This window comes from Microtus pennsylvanicus, chromosome 3, assembly GCF_037038515.1.
Source record: "Microtus pennsylvanicus isolate mMicPen1 chromosome 3, mMicPen1.hap1, whole genome shotgun sequence".
Taxonomy (NCBI): domain Eukaryota; kingdom Metazoa; phylum Chordata; class Mammalia; order Rodentia; family Cricetidae; genus Microtus; species Microtus pennsylvanicus.
The window spans coordinates 128,192,745-128,213,549 of NC_134581.1; the positions used below are offsets into that span (position 1 = coordinate 128,192,745).

General features: G+C 37.2%; 1 protein-coding gene across 3 annotated transcripts in view; it reads right to left on the reverse strand.

The window, feature by feature from the left end:
* The window catches only part of Sntg1 (syntrophin gamma 1), a 396,311-nt gene that overhangs the window by 168,579 nt on the left and 206,927 nt on the right, over positions 1–20,805 (reverse strand). Inside the window, exon 1 of one of the 3 annotated variants that reach the window (XM_075967103.1) lies at positions 5,865–5,954. The exons of the other annotated variants lie outside the window; for them this stretch is intronic. The gene's annotated coding sequence lies outside the window, so the exon portion shown is untranslated. Of the gene's footprint in view, positions 1–5,864; positions 5,955–20,805 lie in introns of those variants that run through there. 3 annotated transcript variants of the gene reach the window in all.

Genomic DNA, 20,805 nt, shown 5'->3' on the forward strand with positions numbered 1-20,805 from the left:
AGATAATATCATAGGAATCACTTAATCACTTCATTTTTCCCATTTTTAGACAAATATTATTTGGTATTGCCCTGGGCCTCTGGTTCTTCATCACCCAAGCAATGCTAAGTATGGGTCTTATCTCATAGGTATGTATAATCAGTTATCAGAAAGTTACTTCCACAAGTGCTGTGCCAACATAGCCCTAGCATAATTTTCAGTAAGGACATCATTGTAGATGAAGACTTAAAGCTAGCTTGGTGTTTACATTTCTTTTTTGATAGTGTGCAGAGTACCTTTCTGTGCTGAAGATGCAGAAACATAGCGGTGAAGCTATTGGCAGTTGATAGCCATTGGGAGAGGGAGATTTAGTTTTCTCTAGGAGTATAACCTATGATAGTTGACCATGATTCACATATCCAAAAATGTTTGGGCAGCACAAGTCAGTAATGTTTTGCAGGAACTTAAAACTGAAGAGGAGTAGTGATCTGGGAAGGGTCAGGGGATGGTGGGCAAATATGATCAACACAACTATGAAATACACAACGAAGTAAAAAATTATTTAATAAAAATGGGGTCTCACGCATAAAGCTGCCTTATTCATCAACATATTTCAGAGGAATGCAACTGAAAGCTTACTATGAAAATAAATCTCCATGGCGTTGTGTGGAGATGGAAATAGATTTCATCATTGAAGTTAGTGGACTCAAACAGACAGGCAGGTGAAGAATCAAAGATATGCCTATTTTGGAAAATGATGCTTGTGAACCCACCCATCCAAAAGAACTGGCTGACAGCTTTGGTTAGAAAAAGCAAAAAGAAGAGTGTAAAAGCCGTTCTGCAAAAAAGAAGGCAGGGATACGGACAGATGGGAGTCTGGAGGAAGATAATAGATGACAGCATAGGATCAGTTTCAGGATCACTGGGCATTGATTTCCATTTTAGTCCATTCTGACTACCCAGAAAAGCGATGTTAATGTATTAGGCACTCTATCCAGCTTGGTCATGCGAGGAGAAATGCCAAGGGAACTCTACTGACTTCAAAATGTAATTTTGTACTTACTTTCAAAAATGATTGTGCATGGTGCTCTGAGAATTACTATTACCTCCAAGACATAATGAAGCATTTCTGAAAATCCTATCTCTGAAAATATATACATACTCAATAACTTAAATCCCACCCAATGAGGGATTGGAATGTTTGGGGGCTGAGACAGTACCCCATAGATAAATTCTGGTTGAGGAACACAGACTAAAGGCAGGGACACTCAGGCTTAGAGAACATCTGTCAAGAGACAGTAGCAAGAGGGTATTGCTCTGAGATAATGCCAAATGGTGAAACCCAGCAGTTGAGAGAACAGCAGAAGAAAAAGAGAAAGAAGAAAGGTCATGTGACTGGTCTTAGCAGCAACTTCAAGTGCAGTACAGCATGAAGCTCCTCCCCAATGCTTACTATGATACAAAAAGCAGAGCCAGAGCCAGCTCACATTGTCCCTAATTGACATCATTAAATTTGTCAGAACAAACCCCAGTAGAGTACTGAACACAGATTATTTTAGTGACTTCCACTGAGTTACATTATGATTAAGCAACAGACTCAAGAGCATTTTGGTCTTAAAATTTGTTGGCCTATGCAGTGGCTTTCAAGGAAAGATTTAGAGGTCGCTTCCCATCAAGAGTAGAATTAGGTACTTTTTTAAAAGTGTTGAACTTAGAAAGACCATCTCTTTTTCCCTTCCCACCTTTATGCAGCAAGTAGACCCTCTCCAAACTCCAGGTATCTTACTTAGACTCCTCAGCCCCAAAAACTGCAGAAAGAAATGCCTGCCCTTTAAGATTCATCTAGTTTCTAAAATGATAGAGCAATTATTTCAGCATATCGCCTTCCACTGTCTCAGTGAAACTGAACATTTTCTATGAGCTATAAATCACTAGTCCAGTCCACATGAACATTCCTATACTTATTAGACTCCTCTTTCTGCACCAGGACCCTAGCAGTGATTCTCAGGCCTGGGTTTCTTTGAGCTTCAGTATCAGGTATTCCCTTGAAAGCTCAGTGAAGTAGTTCGGCTAGCGATGACTCCAGGCAACCCTATCAATATGTCAAATTAGCTGCTTGTATCAGTGGTGAACCCCCACACTGCCATCACTTGAGAAGTGAGTCAAGACGATGGTGTGTTTAATGCGAGCCTCGTTTATATAAGGAAATCCTGCCTTTAAAACAAAAGAGCAAACTGAGCAAGTACTAGATTGGAATCTCTCTGGTAATAAACCTGACACAAACATGAGAGAGGAATCAACGCTCAGGTGAAGGCTATAGGGGATGAGGAAATGGGACAGCTACAATATTCTGAAAATACCAGGAGACAAAAGCCCTAAAGAAGTGGAATACATTTGACAGAAGAAAAGACAAGAGAGGCAAGACAAACTGTGACAAGGTTGCATGTAGTGGTAAAATGGGTCTCAGCACTATGAAGAATCCATCATCCAATTATGTTTAGAGGCCTAATTCGCTCCAGGCAAATAGTCAGAAGTTTCCTCACTGATGAAACTAAGTTTACTCCTGTGCCAATTAAGACAAAATGTGAACCTATTAGCATCCTTCATCGTACAGCACAAGAGTCTCACAGGCTTATTTTACTCCTCCCAGTTGATTCTTAAGCAAATGTGAAATATTTGAGCACTAAATTTCTTTTCAGCAGTAGTTGATGCAAAAGATTATGGAGCTTTTTAGAGTCCGGGACAAAATGGTTCTCAACTAATCATTCCAAAATGTTTGAAAGATAGCCATGTCTTCCAGATGTATAATGGATCTCTTCAATTGTAAACCAAGTGAGTAAAAATAAGGCCATGGCTTAAAAGTTACAATTATCTAAAAATATTGTTATAATTTTGGATTTTTGACAGGTGTCTGGAAGAGATTATGTGAGACAAACTTTCCTACTCATTGGTAACATCTCACTGTATTTTATCATGAGTTAGAAATGTGAACTTATCGTGTAGGCCGCAGTTGTAATCTGATTTATATGAAAATGAATGAAGGAGCACAAGAAGACACCTGGTTTTCAATTTTCAAATTTTTCTACCTCTTCATGCATAAAATGTAGCATTGGAATTATGCCTTCTGTGAGACACAATTTTAAGTAAATAATGCAGGAGATGAAAGGAAAGAGACATCCACACAAGTTCTTACACAAATCCCAGGCCTCATGTGTCCTAGTCTGAAATATGCCTCCACAATGCCGTATTTTTGTGTTGTTGATGACAAAACATGTGCTCTTCTCATATCTCAATGTATTTTCCTATGAGCTTTAGCCTTCAGAAAGCCTTGTACCAATGCTATGCTCCAGTTACAGTCAACCAGGTAATACGTAGTTCCCATTTTTAATGACTATTTCTTCCATAGTTATTTCTACTTTCAGTCAGAAGGAAAATGGAGTAGTAAACCCCATGATAAAAAGAATTCTGATATGACTATGTGACCTTGGAAGGAGACTCTGATTGCAGCCCTAACTTCTCAGACCTGCACAGCCAGGGGAGCTGCTTCTGCACCACATATATGTTGAAACTGTGAGAAAATCCATGGCTGTGTCAAGGCAATATGCTGTCTTCTCAGTTAGACAAAGTTGGTAACTACGATGGAAGAGGGTCACATTATTGCCCAATTTTGCAAGTTTTGCCTGAAAGTCACTACTAGTCTGCAAGACAAGGTAAAACATTTATTCCTAGATAATTACTTTTCGAACAATAGACAAGTCTCAGTACTGATACCACACATGGAAATAAGATCCTTTCCCCCAAGTGCCCCAAAACTTGCCAAAAAAAGAAAAGAAATAAAGAGGAAAAAATATTGTTACTAATATCTTACAGAGTCTTCCATATAAGATGTGATGGTAAGGGAATTGCAAATATTTTTATATATTAATTTAAAGCTAGCTTACCTGTGCCTTAGTTTTCAGACTTGATTAAAAAAAAATACGGATAAAATATGGGTCTCTGACTGTTTCCAGCAGGCATGGTGAAATGTCTATAAATTTTAAGAATTTGTTTAAGGAAACGCAAACCAAGGCTTGCTTTAAAAATGGCTAATAAAGAAAAAGCAATGACTATGTCAAGAGGTCTACAGAGAACGCAGATTATCTCCACATTGGATCTGCCCAGGAAGACACATCTTTCTGACATGAGAGCCTTAGTTTTGAAAAAAACAAAACAAAAAAAAAACAGTTACAAGTGGTTTCTGTCCTCGGTGTCTTATTCAACAAAATTCAGGCTCACACCTGCATGGCTGAGTTTGCTCTTGAGCTTTTCGTGCAGAAGGTCGTGATACAACATGAACACATGCCAGTTTCTTAACCCTGATCACAATTCACACCATGTAACAGTTTCAAGTACAATATCCTGGCTGTTCTTGACTTCAGTGAGTTCGGCATTCCTGAAATAATAAAACACTGAAATGTCCCTGCCCATCTGCAATGCCTTGGTTAAGGTGAGCAGGAGCTGTTTGTCCTAAGTAATCTAAAACCTTTGAGCACTGTGAGGTTAGGCAAGAGAATGCCAACCTGAGCTGAAAGTCTGTTTAATGGTTACCTTAATTTGTGCACCAGATGTTTCCACAAATAGAAAGATAAGAAGTCAATTGAGAATGTCAGATGTTTTCAATAGTTGTGATACCAGACAAAGAGCTCCCTTCTCCACAGGGTTCCCATGAATACAAAGAAATCATGTGTCTTCTCCCCATTCCTTGGGATTCAATTAAAATTAGGACTCACTATTCGAATTTTATTTAAAATTGGTTCCTAATGTTGAGGTAATTGTCTAATTTTATTTACTTTTAACAGTTAATTTGCATAAGTCTACTTTCCTGGGTCTTTGTTTTGTAGCACTCTATTATGTGTTTATAAGTAAGATCTTTAGAGTCGTGTTTTGGATCGACATTTTCTGAGTATTCAATTAGACTTTATTGGTAAAATCAAGTGAGAGAAGTTCAACTGACTCCAACACCAAGAGTAAGAAACGTGGTGTGGGCTGCCCTTCTGTATGCTGTGAATATGTTTTATTACCATTGTTTTATAAAGAAGCTGATTTGGCCAAGAGCCAGCAGAATAGAGTCAGGTGGAAAAATCCAAGCAAAGATTTGGAGAAGTCAGGGAGATGCAAGCAGCTGCAGGGGAAGCAAGATGTGAGATGACAAGGCATGAACTTCGTGGTAAAATATAGAATAATAGAAATGGGTTAATATAAGTTGTAAGAGCTAAATAATAAACCTAAGATAATAGGCCAAACAGTTTGCAATTAATATTAAGCCTCAGAGTGGTTTTCTGGAAGTGGTAGGTGGAGAGAAACCTCCAGCTACAGAAAAGCAAGAGAGAAACAGTGTTAGGGTTGCCATTTCTCTTAGTTATGAAGCACATCAGGTGGAAAGGAACTCTGAAGACATGTTTGCAGAAATGCTGTGTCTCCCTGTCTTTAGCAAAAACAAAGCACAAAAGGCCACACCAAAACCCAGAAACACACAGCATTCTTTGTAGAATATAATTTTTCTAATAGAAAACTGGAAAGCTAAGCAAAACAGAAAGAATCTTAAAATATCTTAGACATAAAATAAATCAAAATAAACCTGGTTGAATCTCTGGCACCATGTAAGCCAGTCTTTGTTATAAATACAAGGGTGGAGACAAAAGGACTAAGAGTTCAAGGCCAACCAAAGCCGCACAGTCAGTGATATGGAGGTCAGCCTGGAATACATATAATTCTATTAAAATACATGAGAAAGAGTTTGCTAGCATTTTCCACACAGATATTTATATCTGGCTTTCATATTCAATCAGAGAACATCAATAGCAATGGCAGGCTACAGTTAAGAATGGATTTTTCACACCAATTACCTTAATTTATGCTTGTTATTGATGTGCCATTGCTGAGTTTGTGAGCTTGTATGTACATCAGTCAATACTGTGATTGTTTTATCATCTGGTATTCCATTTCATCCATCTTAGAAAAAAAAAGAAGTTACAAAACAGAGAGAACAGAAAAAAAAAACATTTCCTCCTATAAATTATTTTCTTTCTTCTTTTTCTTTAATTACAGAATCACTGTATGATTTTTGTATCAGTGTAGTACTATAGTCATAAAAACAAATTGGAACTAATGTATCCTCTCACAATATATTGAATTATTTGAGGAGAATTTGTTTAATTCTTTCAATATCTGCTATATTTCTAAGTTGAATGCATATGTTGCTATGCTTTTTTTTAGCTGGAAGATTTTTTTAAGTTACTGTTTTTACTTCATTGGTTGTTATATGTCTGTGTAAATACTTGTTTCATCACTGTGTAGCAGCATTGGTACACCATATATACTGGGTATCTCCTTTACATTTTCAAGTTTGGTGAAATATGACAATGACTCACATCTATTCTGGCAGCACCAAGAGGAAGATGGGCATTAAAGAGGCTCCTTATGAAGTTTACTTGCCACTTGGGCAGGAAACTGGTCTTGCTCGAACTGTTTGATGTTATTTATGCTGTATGATTGCACATGCAGGACCCACAGAAAAAAATGACTGCTGAACTTGCCTAAAAATGAGGCAGTCCTTCAGGGTTCCTGCTTCAAGAGTCTGTCAGATGTTCTGCAGGACACAGAAGAAAGTGACTGACAAACTGCCAATATAGGTGGAACTGTCTTTGAAATTTCCTGCTTCGTGGAAAAGTCTGCTAATACTATGTGCCTGTAGGCTGAAGATGGATGCCCCAATGCTACAGAGTAACTTTGGGTGATTGTCCAAGAAGTGAGACATCTCTGTCAAGAAAAGTCCTAAGTTCTTAAAACAACTTAAATGCCATATTCTGTTAGTCTCTGAAAGGTTTGAAGAATACCCACCTATCTAAAATATATCTCTATACATCTAGACTCTGTACTAACAGGACTACAAGCTCAACTATTATAGATAACTATCTATCAGCCTGTATTTCTTAATTGTACATTACATTTTTAAATGAGCTGCAAAAACACAATATCTTAATCAAGAGCAGAAATATACATATAACAAAATTGACTTTAAATTTGTATCAATAGACCAAGATCCATACATATTCAAAGTATTCATCTCTATAATAATGTACTTATGATAACGAAAATATATGTTTATGAATTTATGAGTTTCCTCAGTGTCTATTATAATGTCTCTCTTTAATCTCTAATTTTATCAATTTAGATATTTTCTCTCATTTTTTCTTTTTGTTTAGCTGTACATTTTTCTCTGCTACCCTTCTTTTCTCCCCTATCCCCTTCCTCCCTTTCTCATGACCCTCATGCTCCCAATTTATTCAGGTAATCTTGTCTTTTTCTCCTTCCTATGTAGATCCATGTATGTCTGTCTTAGGGTTCTCTTTGTTGTCTAGGTTCTCTGGGATTGTGGACTTTAGACTCGTTTTTCTTTGTTTTATGTCTAAAAGCCACTTATGAGTGAGTACATACTGTATGTCTTTCTGGGTCTGGGTTACCTCACTCAATATGGTTTTTTCTAGATCCATCCATTTGCCTGCAAATTTCAAGATGTCATTTTTTTTACCACTGTGTAGTACTCCAGTATATAAAGGTACCACATTTTCTTTACCTATTCTCTGATTGAAGGGCATTTTTTATTGAATTATTTATTCTTTTGAAGGCAAGTTTCTTGAGTTCTTTTTATTTTGTTTTATGAGACAGGGTCTCTTGCTGTCCCAGAAGTCACTCTGAAGACCAGGTTGACCTCCAAATCACAGAAATCTATCTGCCTCAACCCCCAAGTGCTGGGATCAAAGACATCGATCATTAAGCCAAGATTTTCTCTCTGTATTTTAGTTAATTAGGCCACATGTTTTTGATAATGTTAATCTTTTCAAACAGGTAAGTCTTTGTTTTGTGGATTTGTGTGTGTGTGTGTGTGTGTGCCATTATTTTTTACATTCAATGCCATTAGATTCAACACCCAATTTGAATACTTTCTGAAGTTTACTTTTAAAATAGGGGATAGAACTTAGCTGAGTTCCCAAAAGATGAAATGCAAATGGATGGGAAACCTTTTTAAACTGTTCAGGATTCTTAGCAATTAAAAAAAATGCAAATTAAACTCTCCTGAGTTTTCATTTTATCCTGGTCTGATTAGCTCAAATTTAAAATCAAGCAAGCAAGCAAGGAAAGAGAGAGAGAGAGTCAAAGAATTGATGTGGATGTTGGGAAATAAGAAGGCCTATAACTGCGGGTGAGAGTGAAAACTGGTAAAACCACTGTGGAAATCCTGCAAAGATTCCTTATAAAAACCAAAAATAGATATACAATGTTAGCAGGCTACAGTAATTTTGAGTATATATAAAAAATGATAATACCCCATAATAGAAATATTTCCTCATTTGTGTTCATTGATTCTCTATTCACAATATCCAGGGAATTAAATCAGCCTACCTGTTCATCAGCTGATAATAAAAATATGATGAGTTTATACAACAGGATATTATTTAGCAATTATGGATACAAGTAAATAGGTATGCCTAAAACTATCATTTTAAGTGAGGTAACCCAGATAAAGTTTGCATGAGTTTTCCCATTTGTAGATGTTTACTTGCACTCTTGATATATTTATGATTCATTTGAAATATATATACATATTGAGAAATCAGTAAAACTTCAGGGAAGTTGGGGCTTTCAAGGTAGAGGAGAAAGCGATGGTCTAAAAACTTTTTGGGGATTAATAGAATAGAAAGGGCTAAATTGGGGTAGGGAATGGGAGGTGGATTAGGGGAAGGAATATTAGGAAGGAAAAATAATATTAAAGATGTTTCTCAAAAGTCATGGAAATCTAGCTCCCACTGTAGAGGCTTCCTAAATTGATTTACCCTTTTCTAGGGTAAGGTCTACCAGGCCAAGAGGAGCCACCTGGAGTCTGTCTGGTGCTGTCAGAGATCCTGATTGTGCCTAGATAATGAGGGGTGATCACATGATTCTGCCTGAGGGCCTAGCAACAGGCACTGTCAGAGGGTCCTGGTCATGCCTAGCCAATGAGGGGTTACCATGTGATTCCAAGGGATTGGAATGCCTGGGTGCTGGGAGGGTATATAAGCTTTTCCCCATTGCTAAATAAAGGAGTCTGCTGTTCCCCTTTCACCTGACCCCCGGGGTGTCTGTGTCATTGATACCACACCTTTTCAGCCCCAGCTACAACCTTTAATTGGACAGCAGGCCCCTACTTGTCACAGAAGGCTGGCAAAGTTCAGTGTCAGAAATGTGGTTTTTTTTTTTTTTTTGGTTTTTTTGTTTTGTTTTGTTTTTAACTTTCAGAGTTATTGGCCGGAAGATTCTACTACACCTCCCAGAAAAAACTTATTGGCTATTACCAATACTATTTGTTACCCTTCAGAATTATATGGTAAGACTCTACTACTGAAGACTCTATATACTTGAGAATATGGAGATATTAAGCTAGTATTGGCCAGGAAGCTTTATTTGTATTCGTTAACGTTTATTGTGCCAGATGATACTATGAATCTACTAATTGAGAAAAGTGATGATCCCTTTTACCCAACTGTGAACCCTACAATAATGGTATGGCAAGATATTCCCACTGGTGGCTCATACATCTGGAAATAGTCAACCCTTTTATGGTTAAATTTATATCCTGCTCCACGATGAAACCAATATGAGTCACTATTGCTAGGCCAGAAATCCTTGGGTAGGCAGATCATAGATCCTAATGGAGAACCTACTGCTATAACTCTGCTAAATGGACATAGTTTTAAACTGAATCCTAATGACTTATTGTTATATCCATACATTAATACATTTCTAAGATCTCTTTAATGAAACTTCTGTTTGCCATAGATGGTAATTAATACAGCGACACTGGACAAGGCATAGAGAATAAAGATTATGTAATGTTCAGTTCCAAAAGGGCATTGATACTACACCCCTTCCTACCGACTTCAGGGATCATTGCCGCAGAAGGACAGAATTAACACAAGGTGAGTGAATAAATACAAGGACACAGCAGGGCAGCTGCACATATAAACTCTAAGCAGTTCTGACGTCATGTAAAACCCTGAGCAACCTTAAGCTAAACCAAATCCCAGTATCCATAACAAAGGAGGTGGGCACAAATTCCCACTCTTGTCCATGGAATCATTGTCAGCTGACAGCTGCTTCCAGAATAGAGTCAGGCTTTTAGAGTGTTTCAGCTGGTAGGTAAACAACACTCAAATGTAAGGCCACGCAACCATGGCTATATGGGCAGCCCAAATTAAACCTGACAGGTTAAAAGGGGGGAAAAAGACACAAAGTTAAGTCATTAGGGAAAGAGAGCTGGCTGGACCTAGAGAAAGTTGGAAGAGGGGTTGAATATTGTTAAAACTCAAAGAAACAAAAAGAAGAGAGGCATTGACATAAATATCACAAATAACACTGACTTATTTTTTAATATTTGGTTTATAAAGGATTTTATAATTTTCAGGAGCTATTAGGTCTTTCTAATTTCAAGTCTGGGTTGTAATACTTCACACTGGCTGTGGTTAGCCTTTTTCAAATTCGACTGAATGCAAATCCTACTGCTTCTGATTTAAAAAAAATACTAGAAATATTCAATTCAAGGACAAATTTTCTAATTTTTATTTGTGAGTTTGTTTTCTAGATTTATATTCATGAGTCTTTTTTCTTTTCAAAGTAATTCCCTAGAGCTTTCCTTGTGAGGTGTTTGTGATATAATAATCAAGGCATTCCCCTGGCAAGATTGCCAGGGAGCTCACTCCAGCTCGACTTGACTACTTCTCTGGGACTCATTTGCCTCAGCTCTAAAAATAAAACAGGGCTGGCTGGATTGCTCCATGGTTACAGACGCTTGAACCAAGTCTAATGACTTGAGTTTTAAGAACCACATGGTATAGATGTTAGAAAAGAAGAACCAACTCCTAAAAGTTGTTCTGTACCCTTCTCATACATGATATAAATATATACTTACACAGAGAGATATAAATGTTTAAAAAGAATATAAAAATCCAGAATTACACTAGGTAATATACTCTTTTTTCCTGCCACAGAAGGAGACTGTCTAAATGACCACATATTCCTAGTGCACAGAAAATGTTTCTATTTGTGGAGGAGATTTAAATGTATGTAGAAGGTAAAAAGACCTTATTCCTACCGATAAGTTCTTCAGAAGGCAGGAATGTTAAAGACACAGCTCAGAGCTTCAATAGAATGAGGTTCATAGCTGCTCTTCCTGAAAAGCCAGGTATGATACAATTTTCCAACCTGGTGATGCTTTACTGTCTGATGAGACAGATTCCATCTGTGTCTCCCGGAATTTCTGCTTCCTGCATCCCAGATCCTTTCCCTCCTAAAACCTTGAGTACTACTCCTAGGCCATGAAACCTATTCTTGTGAGTGAAGTCACGTGTGTTTTACAACAGTCTAAGTGACTTCCACGTTACTTTAGGGCCATGCCTATCCTGACTCCCAAAAGAAATGTGTTTACCTCAGTCACTCTCCCTGCACCCTTACCTTGAGCATGGTTTCAAAGTCAACAAGAAACCATCTTATGGATGAAGTTTTATGTACTTTGCAAAGAGCTTCAATGTAAGCATGTCTTAAATTGTTGTATACTTAGGAGTGAGTTAATTGTTATCTGAATACTTTTATTCCAGAATTGCCCTGTGCTTAAATATGAGTAAAATAAAATGTGCTGGGCCAGGCTCTAGAACTCCTGGTCCAGTGCTGGGGACTGGGGCTCAGCAGAGTTTCATTCTTACCTCACCCTGGCCATTTTATCCTGCCTACTGTAAGACCACAGGGAAGTCACAGCACATATACACAGACAAAACAAGACAAGTAAACTTATCTTGCAATAAACACCACCATGACTGAGTTATTTTTTCCTCAAATGTTATGTTTCACTTATAATTAGAGAAGCCACTCTTTTAAATAACCCCATACTGCTAATAGTATGGCTCAATTTCATATAGGGAATATGGGTGATAGACCTAAGATACTTTAGAACAGATTAGAGTTGAGCTATTAGCGATTAAAACAGTAGAAGTGTTTTAAATACTTAGAGCCATATATGTTTCAAAATATAACTCTGTCTACCTAACTTAGAAAAACATTTTTCTATGTATTGATTTTTATATAGGCAAGTATTTATTATATGCAGAATATATAATTTGTCTCAAGTCAGCTGTAAGTATATTTTGGACTTAAAACAATACTAAAATAAAAAGCCATTATTATCTACTCAAAGCATATAGGGTTTTGCTATTAAATTTTCATATATGTGAACATATAGATATAAATATAGATATAGATGAAGACTCCTAATTTTAAAACTTACATTATTTTCTGGAAGCTAGTGCTCTGAAATGATGAAGGAATAAAAATTATCTTACTGGAAGCTTTAAAACAATTTCATTCACAATTATATAAAATGAGCCAGAGAAAAACACCCCTTTCTAACTGCCTACTTTTCTGTGGAGCAGAAAGAAGATACATGGTTTTGTAGCCCTTCACGTACCGACTAAAATGTGAATTAACAACTACTGGCTAGGTCGGGCTTATGTCTTTCTGGTCTGAGTGGCTCGTATGAACTAACGTTGGAAATCAGTATGTTTGGGACAGTAAAAACCATTGGATATGAAAAGAGACAAAATAGGCTGTCATGAAAAAACAATGCGTTTTGAAAAATCTATTTGACACTTTTCTAGTACAAAATAAAATAAATATAAAACATAGATCATGCTTTCATTTAATCTAGTTATGGCCTCAACTACTAAGATGTCATGTATTGTTGGTTGAGACCTGCCATGTCATTTGCCTCGTTTATCAAAGATCAACTGAAGTCCTGTGTCTTCTTAAATTCACTAGGACATTCCTATAATGAAAATGCATCTCATTTCAAAAACTGAATTAAATATTTAAGTTACATCCCAACAACAGGTTTTTTTTAATCTATATAATTTCTCTCATTCCTGCAATCTAAACTTATTCTTAGAGGTCAGGAATATAGACCATTGAACCCAGTGATAGAGTATGTTCCAATCGGAGCAGGTCCTGTGTTCAATACACAAGATCAAATGAGTGAATGAATATGAAATAAGAACACTCTGTATGTCTCATTCATCATGTCAGGTGACAGTGTCTTACATTAATATTTTACAGATTATCATTTGTGTCTGAATCCCAGAAACAATATAACTCTCTCAGAAAAACTTGTGGGATAAGTTTTCATAAATGTTTGTCAAATGAACTATATATTTATTGAAGCAATATTACTCATATAAAATCGATGGCAAATAGTCACTAAGATCAGTTTCTTTATACCACAAACTAGGAAGAGAAAACATTAAAGGTAATTTTATTTGTTTCTTGATTTGAATTCCAAGACATGAACTGTCTTGATAGTATTGATCCCGCCACTGTGTGCCAAGAGTACCTCATTTAATACTTTCACAGTTAAAACATAGAAGAATAAAGGCAAGGTCACCAGGCTGCTTAGAGCTAAACCACTACAGTGCTTACTGCTTACTTCTGGTCGAAGTTGTGACACAGTCTGCAAATTCCCACATACCACAAAAACAGGGGAAGCAACTCAATGCAAAAGGTGATAACTTTCTGAAATTTATCTGAATAAGTCCCATAGGTGAAGATTTTTGCTAAATAAATTAAATTCCACTTGAAAATTAAAATACAGTCTCAAAAATTTCAAATATTCTCTGTCTTACTCTTATCTGGATATACCAAATCAAGGACATGAACTCATACTTTTATTGAGGAATACTTTTTATTTTTCTTTAACAATTCATAAGCAATAAAGACATAGACTAAAAGCATCGTGGACATATATAATTTTTTTGAGATTTCTCTTAGGCAAAGTACTAGTAATTTATTACAGTCTGGTGTGTAACTGTTATAGCTATCCATTTTTAGATAAGAAAAGTGACTGCTAAGAGATGCTCCATTGGTAGTCATATAAAGCTTTTATCATAAAATTACTTTGAAATTGTTTTATAAACAAGAATCTTATTATATAGTTAGGACTGAATTTCAAGAGCAGCAACCTTCTCAGACTTTTAGAGCAATGCACACTACAAAGATGTACAATGGTGGGAAACTCAAAAAGATTCTAATAGTCAAACACACGCATTAGAAATGTTTTATGAACAATCAAACAGAGCTGCAAGGTGGTAAGTGGGTATTTTTAAGCCAACAAATATGTGGTCTGTCATCTCTGTATCTATCATAGAATGATAGAATAAGATAAGAAGCTAATCTTACTCATATGGGACCTCCTAAGACAATGTTTAAACTTAGATGGAAATAGCCTGATTTTCTAGAACATTGACAGTGTGATGTTCTAGAGACAGTCACAACAGCCACACTTGGGCTGGTGCACTTTGTGATGACTTCCCAAATGTACAATTACATCTCAACTTCTTGGAGTTTTGCTGGGACTACAAATACCAGCATATTGCTTCTGGGTGAGAACTAGACTTGAAAACATAAAGATGAAGATTAGTGAGATAGTTCAGTTGGTAAAGTGCTTGCTCTGAAAGTAAAAGGACCTGAATTTAGTTCCCAGAAACCACACAATAAAAGACAGGGATGAAGTGACATTCTTCTGATCTAAAGACAGCAAAAGCCCTGGGGCTTTCTGAACATCCAGGCTAATCTAATCAACTGAGTTCCAAAATAGGGACTCTACTCCAATAAATAAATAAACAAGTTAATTGTACCTGGGAAAGTTTGCCATTTGGCCATTATAGGCACATTTACACATATGTGCAAGTGTGTACACATGTATATGCAAACATAGAAACGAAAATGGTATACTTAAGGATATAAAACTGCTGAGAGAAACAGGATTCTGGTACACTCAGTACCCGCAATTATCTATTTTCCCTGACTCTCTTGGGATATCTTCTATAAAAATTCCAAAGGTATTTAAAAAGGTATTTAGATTACTGGTAACCTTCTAATAAGGCAAAATATGCAGATTGTCAGGGTCAGAGAATGAAAGCGCATGGTCTCCAATGGAAGCACCCCAAAGGGGAAAAAGGAACCCGCAGGCAGGGACTCCCAGACACATACAGCCTCCTGTGGGAACTGGGAACCTTTCCGGGTCCTTCTCCTCCCTTCTGTTTCCCTTGGCCGGTCTTAACGTCTACAGACTGCCTGGACCCTGAGTGTTCCCAAGGCAATTAGGAAAGGCACCGGGAAGGCTGGGTGACAGGCCAGAGGCAAAGAAAAGGAGCAGGCACAGGACCCAAGCCCAGCTCCCCCCAGGTCTGCACCTGCAAGGTGGTGATGTACTTGTTAGCTTTCAGAATATTCAGAAGATTAAGTTTAAAAACAAACTGTTACACCTATTTCCATACTATTTTCTATAAAAAATATATGTATTAAAATATTTGCAGTCTATAGGTTATCAAATAATGTAAAATGCAAATATTTATAAATTAGCTCAGTTAAAAGCAATAAATGGCCAAAGGCATATCATCAATATTTATTCTACACACTGTTTTAAAAAATTGGGGGATATGTGTTGTTTATTCAACTCCTTGTCAAAAACCAAAAACTTTTAAATAATAATAAATTTAAAAATCACATTACAATATGGTAGAAGAAATTTTTCTTCATCTCGTCTGGTCTCACTGAACTGGTTTCTCTAGGCTCTCCAGTAACCTGCACTTACTTTAAGACTTTGTCAACTAACAGGATGGACCCAGAAGAAATTATAGTACCTTTAAATAATTGGGAAATTTTCTCTTTAGGAAAAGATAATGAATATTGGCAAAGAGCTTGCAGTAATTTGTAAGGAAAGACTAACAACAATAATCCCCAAAGTAAGAGAACTGCTTTAAAAGAAGTCATAAAAAGAATCACTTCAGTCCTTCCGTGCATTGTTAGGAAATCGCCGATCTCTGGAGCCCCTACATTCATTCTATACTGAATGTAGTAAATCAGGAAAGGCAGATATATTTCAGAAAATTTAAGTAAATTGATTTAGAGCCCTTACAACTCTGTGCAAAAGTCCGAATTGCATGCCAGTCTCATGATATTAATTAATTTTATAGGAGCTCACAATGTAGTTACTGACTCTCAACATGCAGAAATAGTTGTTTTACACATTGAAATGACTGAATTTATTCATGATGAGATAGTATTAGCTTGATTATTTATACAACTACAGGAGACAATCAGGAATACAAATCATCAAATATATATATATATCACACCAGATCACATATGGGTCTGCCAGGGCCTCTAGCTGAAGGTCATAATAAAATTGATCAGTTATTCACCAGTACCAGAGATTCTGAGATTAACAATTAATAAAGGGGACCTCCAGAACCTGAGAAGCTTCTATAAGGTGAAAGGCATAGTCAAAAAAGCAAAACAGCACCCTACAGAATGGGAAAATATCTTCATCAACCCCACATCTGAAAGATATACAAATATACAAAGAACTCAAGAAATTAGACATCAAAACACCAAATAATAAAATTAAAAATGGGATACAGATCTAAACAGAGAATTCTCAACAGAAGAATCTCAAATGGCAGGAAGACACTTTAGGAAATGTTCAACGTCCTTAGCCAACAGGGAAATGCAAATCAAAACGACTCTGAGATACCTGTCAGAATGGCTAAGTTCAAAAATACTAATGATGACTTTTGCTAGAGAGGACGTGGAATAAGGGGAACAGTCCTCAATTGCTGGTGGGAGTGCAAACTTGTACAGATGCTTTGTAAATCAGCATGGTGGTTTCACAGAAAACTGGGAATCAATCTACCTCAAGACCCAGAAATACCACTGTTGGGCATATATCTAAAGGAAGCACACTAATACCACAATGATATTTGCTAAGCTATGCACATAGCAACATTATTCGTAACAGCCAAAAACTAGAATCAATGTAGACACCTCTCAACCAAAGATTGAATAAAGAAAATGCGGTACATTTTCACAATGGAGTACCTACTCAGTGGTTAAAAAAATATATATATTGATATTTGCAGACAAATAGATGAAACTAGGGAAAGAAAACCTAACCCAGACCCAGAAAGATAAGCATGGTATATACACACTCATAAGTGGACATTAAATTTAAAGCAAAGGATAACCAGCCTACAATCCACAACCCCAGAGAAGACAGAAAGCAAGGAGAACCCAAAGAGAGACATACATGGATCACCCTGGAATGGGGAAATAGACAAGATCTCCTGAGTAAATTGGGAGTATGGGATAGGGGAGGATGGGAAGGTATGGGGCAGGGAGAAGAAGAGGGGTTAGGAGAACATGAGGGATTGGAAAGTTTGAGTTGGTGGAAGGACATAGAGGGAGAGCAAGGAAAGAGATCATGATAGAGGGAGCCATTATGGGGTTAGCAAGAAACCTGGCACTAGGGAAATTCCCAGGAATCCACAAGGATGACCCCAGCTAAGAATCTAAGCAATAAGCCAGGTGGTGGTGGTGCATGCCTTTAATCCCAGCACAGATGGATCTCTGTCAATTCAAGGCTAGTCTGGTCTACAAGAGCTAGTTTCAGGACAGACTCCAAAGCTACAGAGAAACCCTGTCTTGAAAGAAAAAAAGTATCTAAGCAAGCAGTGTTAGTAATGTAAGTTGAGAGCATGCCTCCCTAACTGCCCTTCCCCTGTAAGTAGATTGCTTGCTTGCTTGCTACCTTGATTGTTATCATAGAACCTTCACCCAGTAACTGATGGAAGCAGATGCAGAGATCCACAGCTAAACACTGGGCCGAGCTCCTAGAGTTCAGTCATAGAGAGGAAGAAGCGATAATATGAGCAAAGGGGTCAAGATTATGATGAGGAAACCCACAGAAACATCTGACTGTAGCTAGTGGGAGCTCTGACTGTGGACTGACAGCTGGAGAACCTGCCTAGGGCTGAACTAGGTCCTCTGAATGTGGGTGAGAGTTGTGTGACTTGGGCAGTTTTCCACTGGCCATGGAATCCATATTTATCCCCTAGTACAACTGGCTTTTCGGAACCCATTCTCTATGGAGGGATACCTTGCTTGGCCTTGATACAGGGAGGAGGACCTTGGTCCTGCCTCAAGTGATGTGACAGATTTGGTTGATTCCAACGGAAAGCCTTAACCTCTCTGAGGAAAGGATGGGAAGTTGAACTGGTGGAAGGTAGGGGGAATGGAAGGAGGAGAGAAAGAAGGAACTGGGATTGGTATGTCAAATGGAAAAAAATATTGTTTAAAAAATTGATTGGTTATTAATAGAAAGTGTGCTGGGGGCCTCAGAAATTCATAAAAAATGCCTTGTCAATAGCAAAGGTTTAAAAAAGGATTTCTCCATCACTTGGCAGCAAGTCAAAGAAATAATTAAAAATTACTCTCCCTGTTCCTTCTATAACAAAACTCCTTTATCTGCAGGAAACAACCCTAAAAGTAGGCAAAGAAATGAAATTTGGCAAATGGGTGTGTTTCATTTTGCAGCATTTGGAAAATTAAAATATGTACACCGTACAATAGACTTTTTTTCAGGATTTCAATAGGCAATTGCTTTGAGTTCTGAAAGGGCTGATTCTATAATTACACACCTGTTAGAAGTTATGGCCTTCATGGGTATACATAAAACTGACAGTGCTCCAGCATATGTCTCTAATAAGATGAAACAATTTTAATATTGTAACATGAAGCATATTACAGGTCTATCACACAATCCATCAGGACAAGCATGCTACTCAGTGGTGGCATGGACCTAGAAACTTCCCAGAGTTGGGCAGTAGCATGGCTTTCAGAGCTGTCAGTAAACTAGAAAAAAAAAACATCCCTTGGGGCTAGAATTACAGGTGAGGTGTTTGATGTGAATGCTGACATTCAAACTCACACTAGAGCTACAAGTGATTTTAACCCTGGCCCATCTCTCCAGACCCTATTTTCTTGTTCTTTAATAAGTGTTTCTTGGCATGTGATTTGTTTCTACTTTATTAGACTTCAAACATGTTATGGTTTGCGGATAATTCTGTAAATCTTTGGACTGATTCATCACTCAAAAACATACACACACACACACACACACACACACACCAGTCTCTTAGGCTGTTACCATATAAATGAGATCCCATTTAGTTATTTTGGCTTGAACTATTGTATCCCTACCTGAGAACTCACAGTACCTGCAACATAATGTTTCTTATGCCTCTTTCAAGTGGCTTCTTGAGTACCAGGTATAAAAATAATCTTTTAATCAATTTTAAGATTATTTTTGCATATGGAGCAGGTGTCCTCCAGTATCACTCTTGTCCACTGGGTATAAGCAGATTCTCATAACTCTATTAAAAGATCATTCTTTCCCTGTATTTCTTTAAAGAACAATAATAGGATTTTCTTGTATGTGAATCAGATTTATGGTGTAGACATTTTAACATCTCAACTCGTCTGACTGGTGAGGCTGGAATATATTTTTTAAGCAGGAGGTTTTTTTTTTTATCACCTTACACTCCTAGGTCAAAATCCATTATTGAGGGAACCAAAGCCAGGAACTCAAAGGCAGGAACTACAGCATAGACCATGGAGTAGTCTTCTTACTGGCTTGCTTTCAACCAAAATCATCTTGCCAGAGGTCACACCACCCAAATGGACCAGGTCCCCTCACATTAATCCATAATAATATTTTATGTCCTATAGAAATGCCCACAAACTATTCTGATGGAGGCAATACTTTAATTGCTGTCCCTTCTCTTAGGTGACTTTACTTTATATTAAGGTGACAAACTAACCAGTACAAACAAATAGTCTTGTTTTTTCTATAAGATTATGACTGCATTCTGCTGAATATAAAGATCTAGAGTTCTAACTATTTCCTGTGAATGTAATAATTTCGTTCTTCTTTATTGCTACATAAAAAGCCTTACATACAATGTTATGTTTGTCATTATTTGTTTGGTGAAACTCTGCACATTTTTAAAGATGTATGTTCCTTTTTGGAGAATTCCATATATGAATATTGTATATATCTCATTTCACCCCCTTACTCTCCCTCCTAGTTTCTCCTGTGCCCCCACTGTTTCTTAACTTGGTAACCTCTTCTTTAGTTATTATCCTTGCACATATGCTAAGTTCTGTTCATGCTGCTCCTGTGTGCATGTGCTTAGGGACGCCTGTCATGGGCTCAACCCATGATTAGTGTTATTCTTCTTCAATTAGATAATGGGCATTGTGAGATTTTCTCCATTAATGAGGGATGTCCACTGGTCTCACCGTCATGTAGGTCTTCATTACATAATGGATTGTTGAGATTTTATGAGTATAGCTTACTTTCCCATGCCGAAGACATTATCTCCTAGTGGATATCTGGATCCTTTGGCTTTTGCAATATTTCTGCTCCTTTTTATGTTCACTAAGCTTTATGGGTAGAGACTACATTATATCATTATATCTGTGTCAATTGGAATATCTTATCGTTACACATGACTGTTAAAATCTAAAGTGCATAAATCTGAAATTGATCTATATGTCACTGATTTGGATACTTATATTTTAGAATCCTTATAGTTTGAAAACCTCATAAAAGAAATTACATGTTCCTACTCCTTTCCTTCTTCTTCTCTTCTTCTTCTTTCTTTTCTATTTACAAACACAATCAGAATGTACTATTAAGAATAGAGAAGTTGCCTTTTGTCCCCGGATCATTGGGCTACCAGGCGGTCCTGTTTAGGTACTAAGGAGTTCCATCTGGACGGGTGAGTGTGTGCTTTCCAGGGGTGGACTGTCCCGGAAGAGAGCACAGGCCCCCCTCCCCCAGCTCCTTCTGCAGGGCTGTCTTTCTTA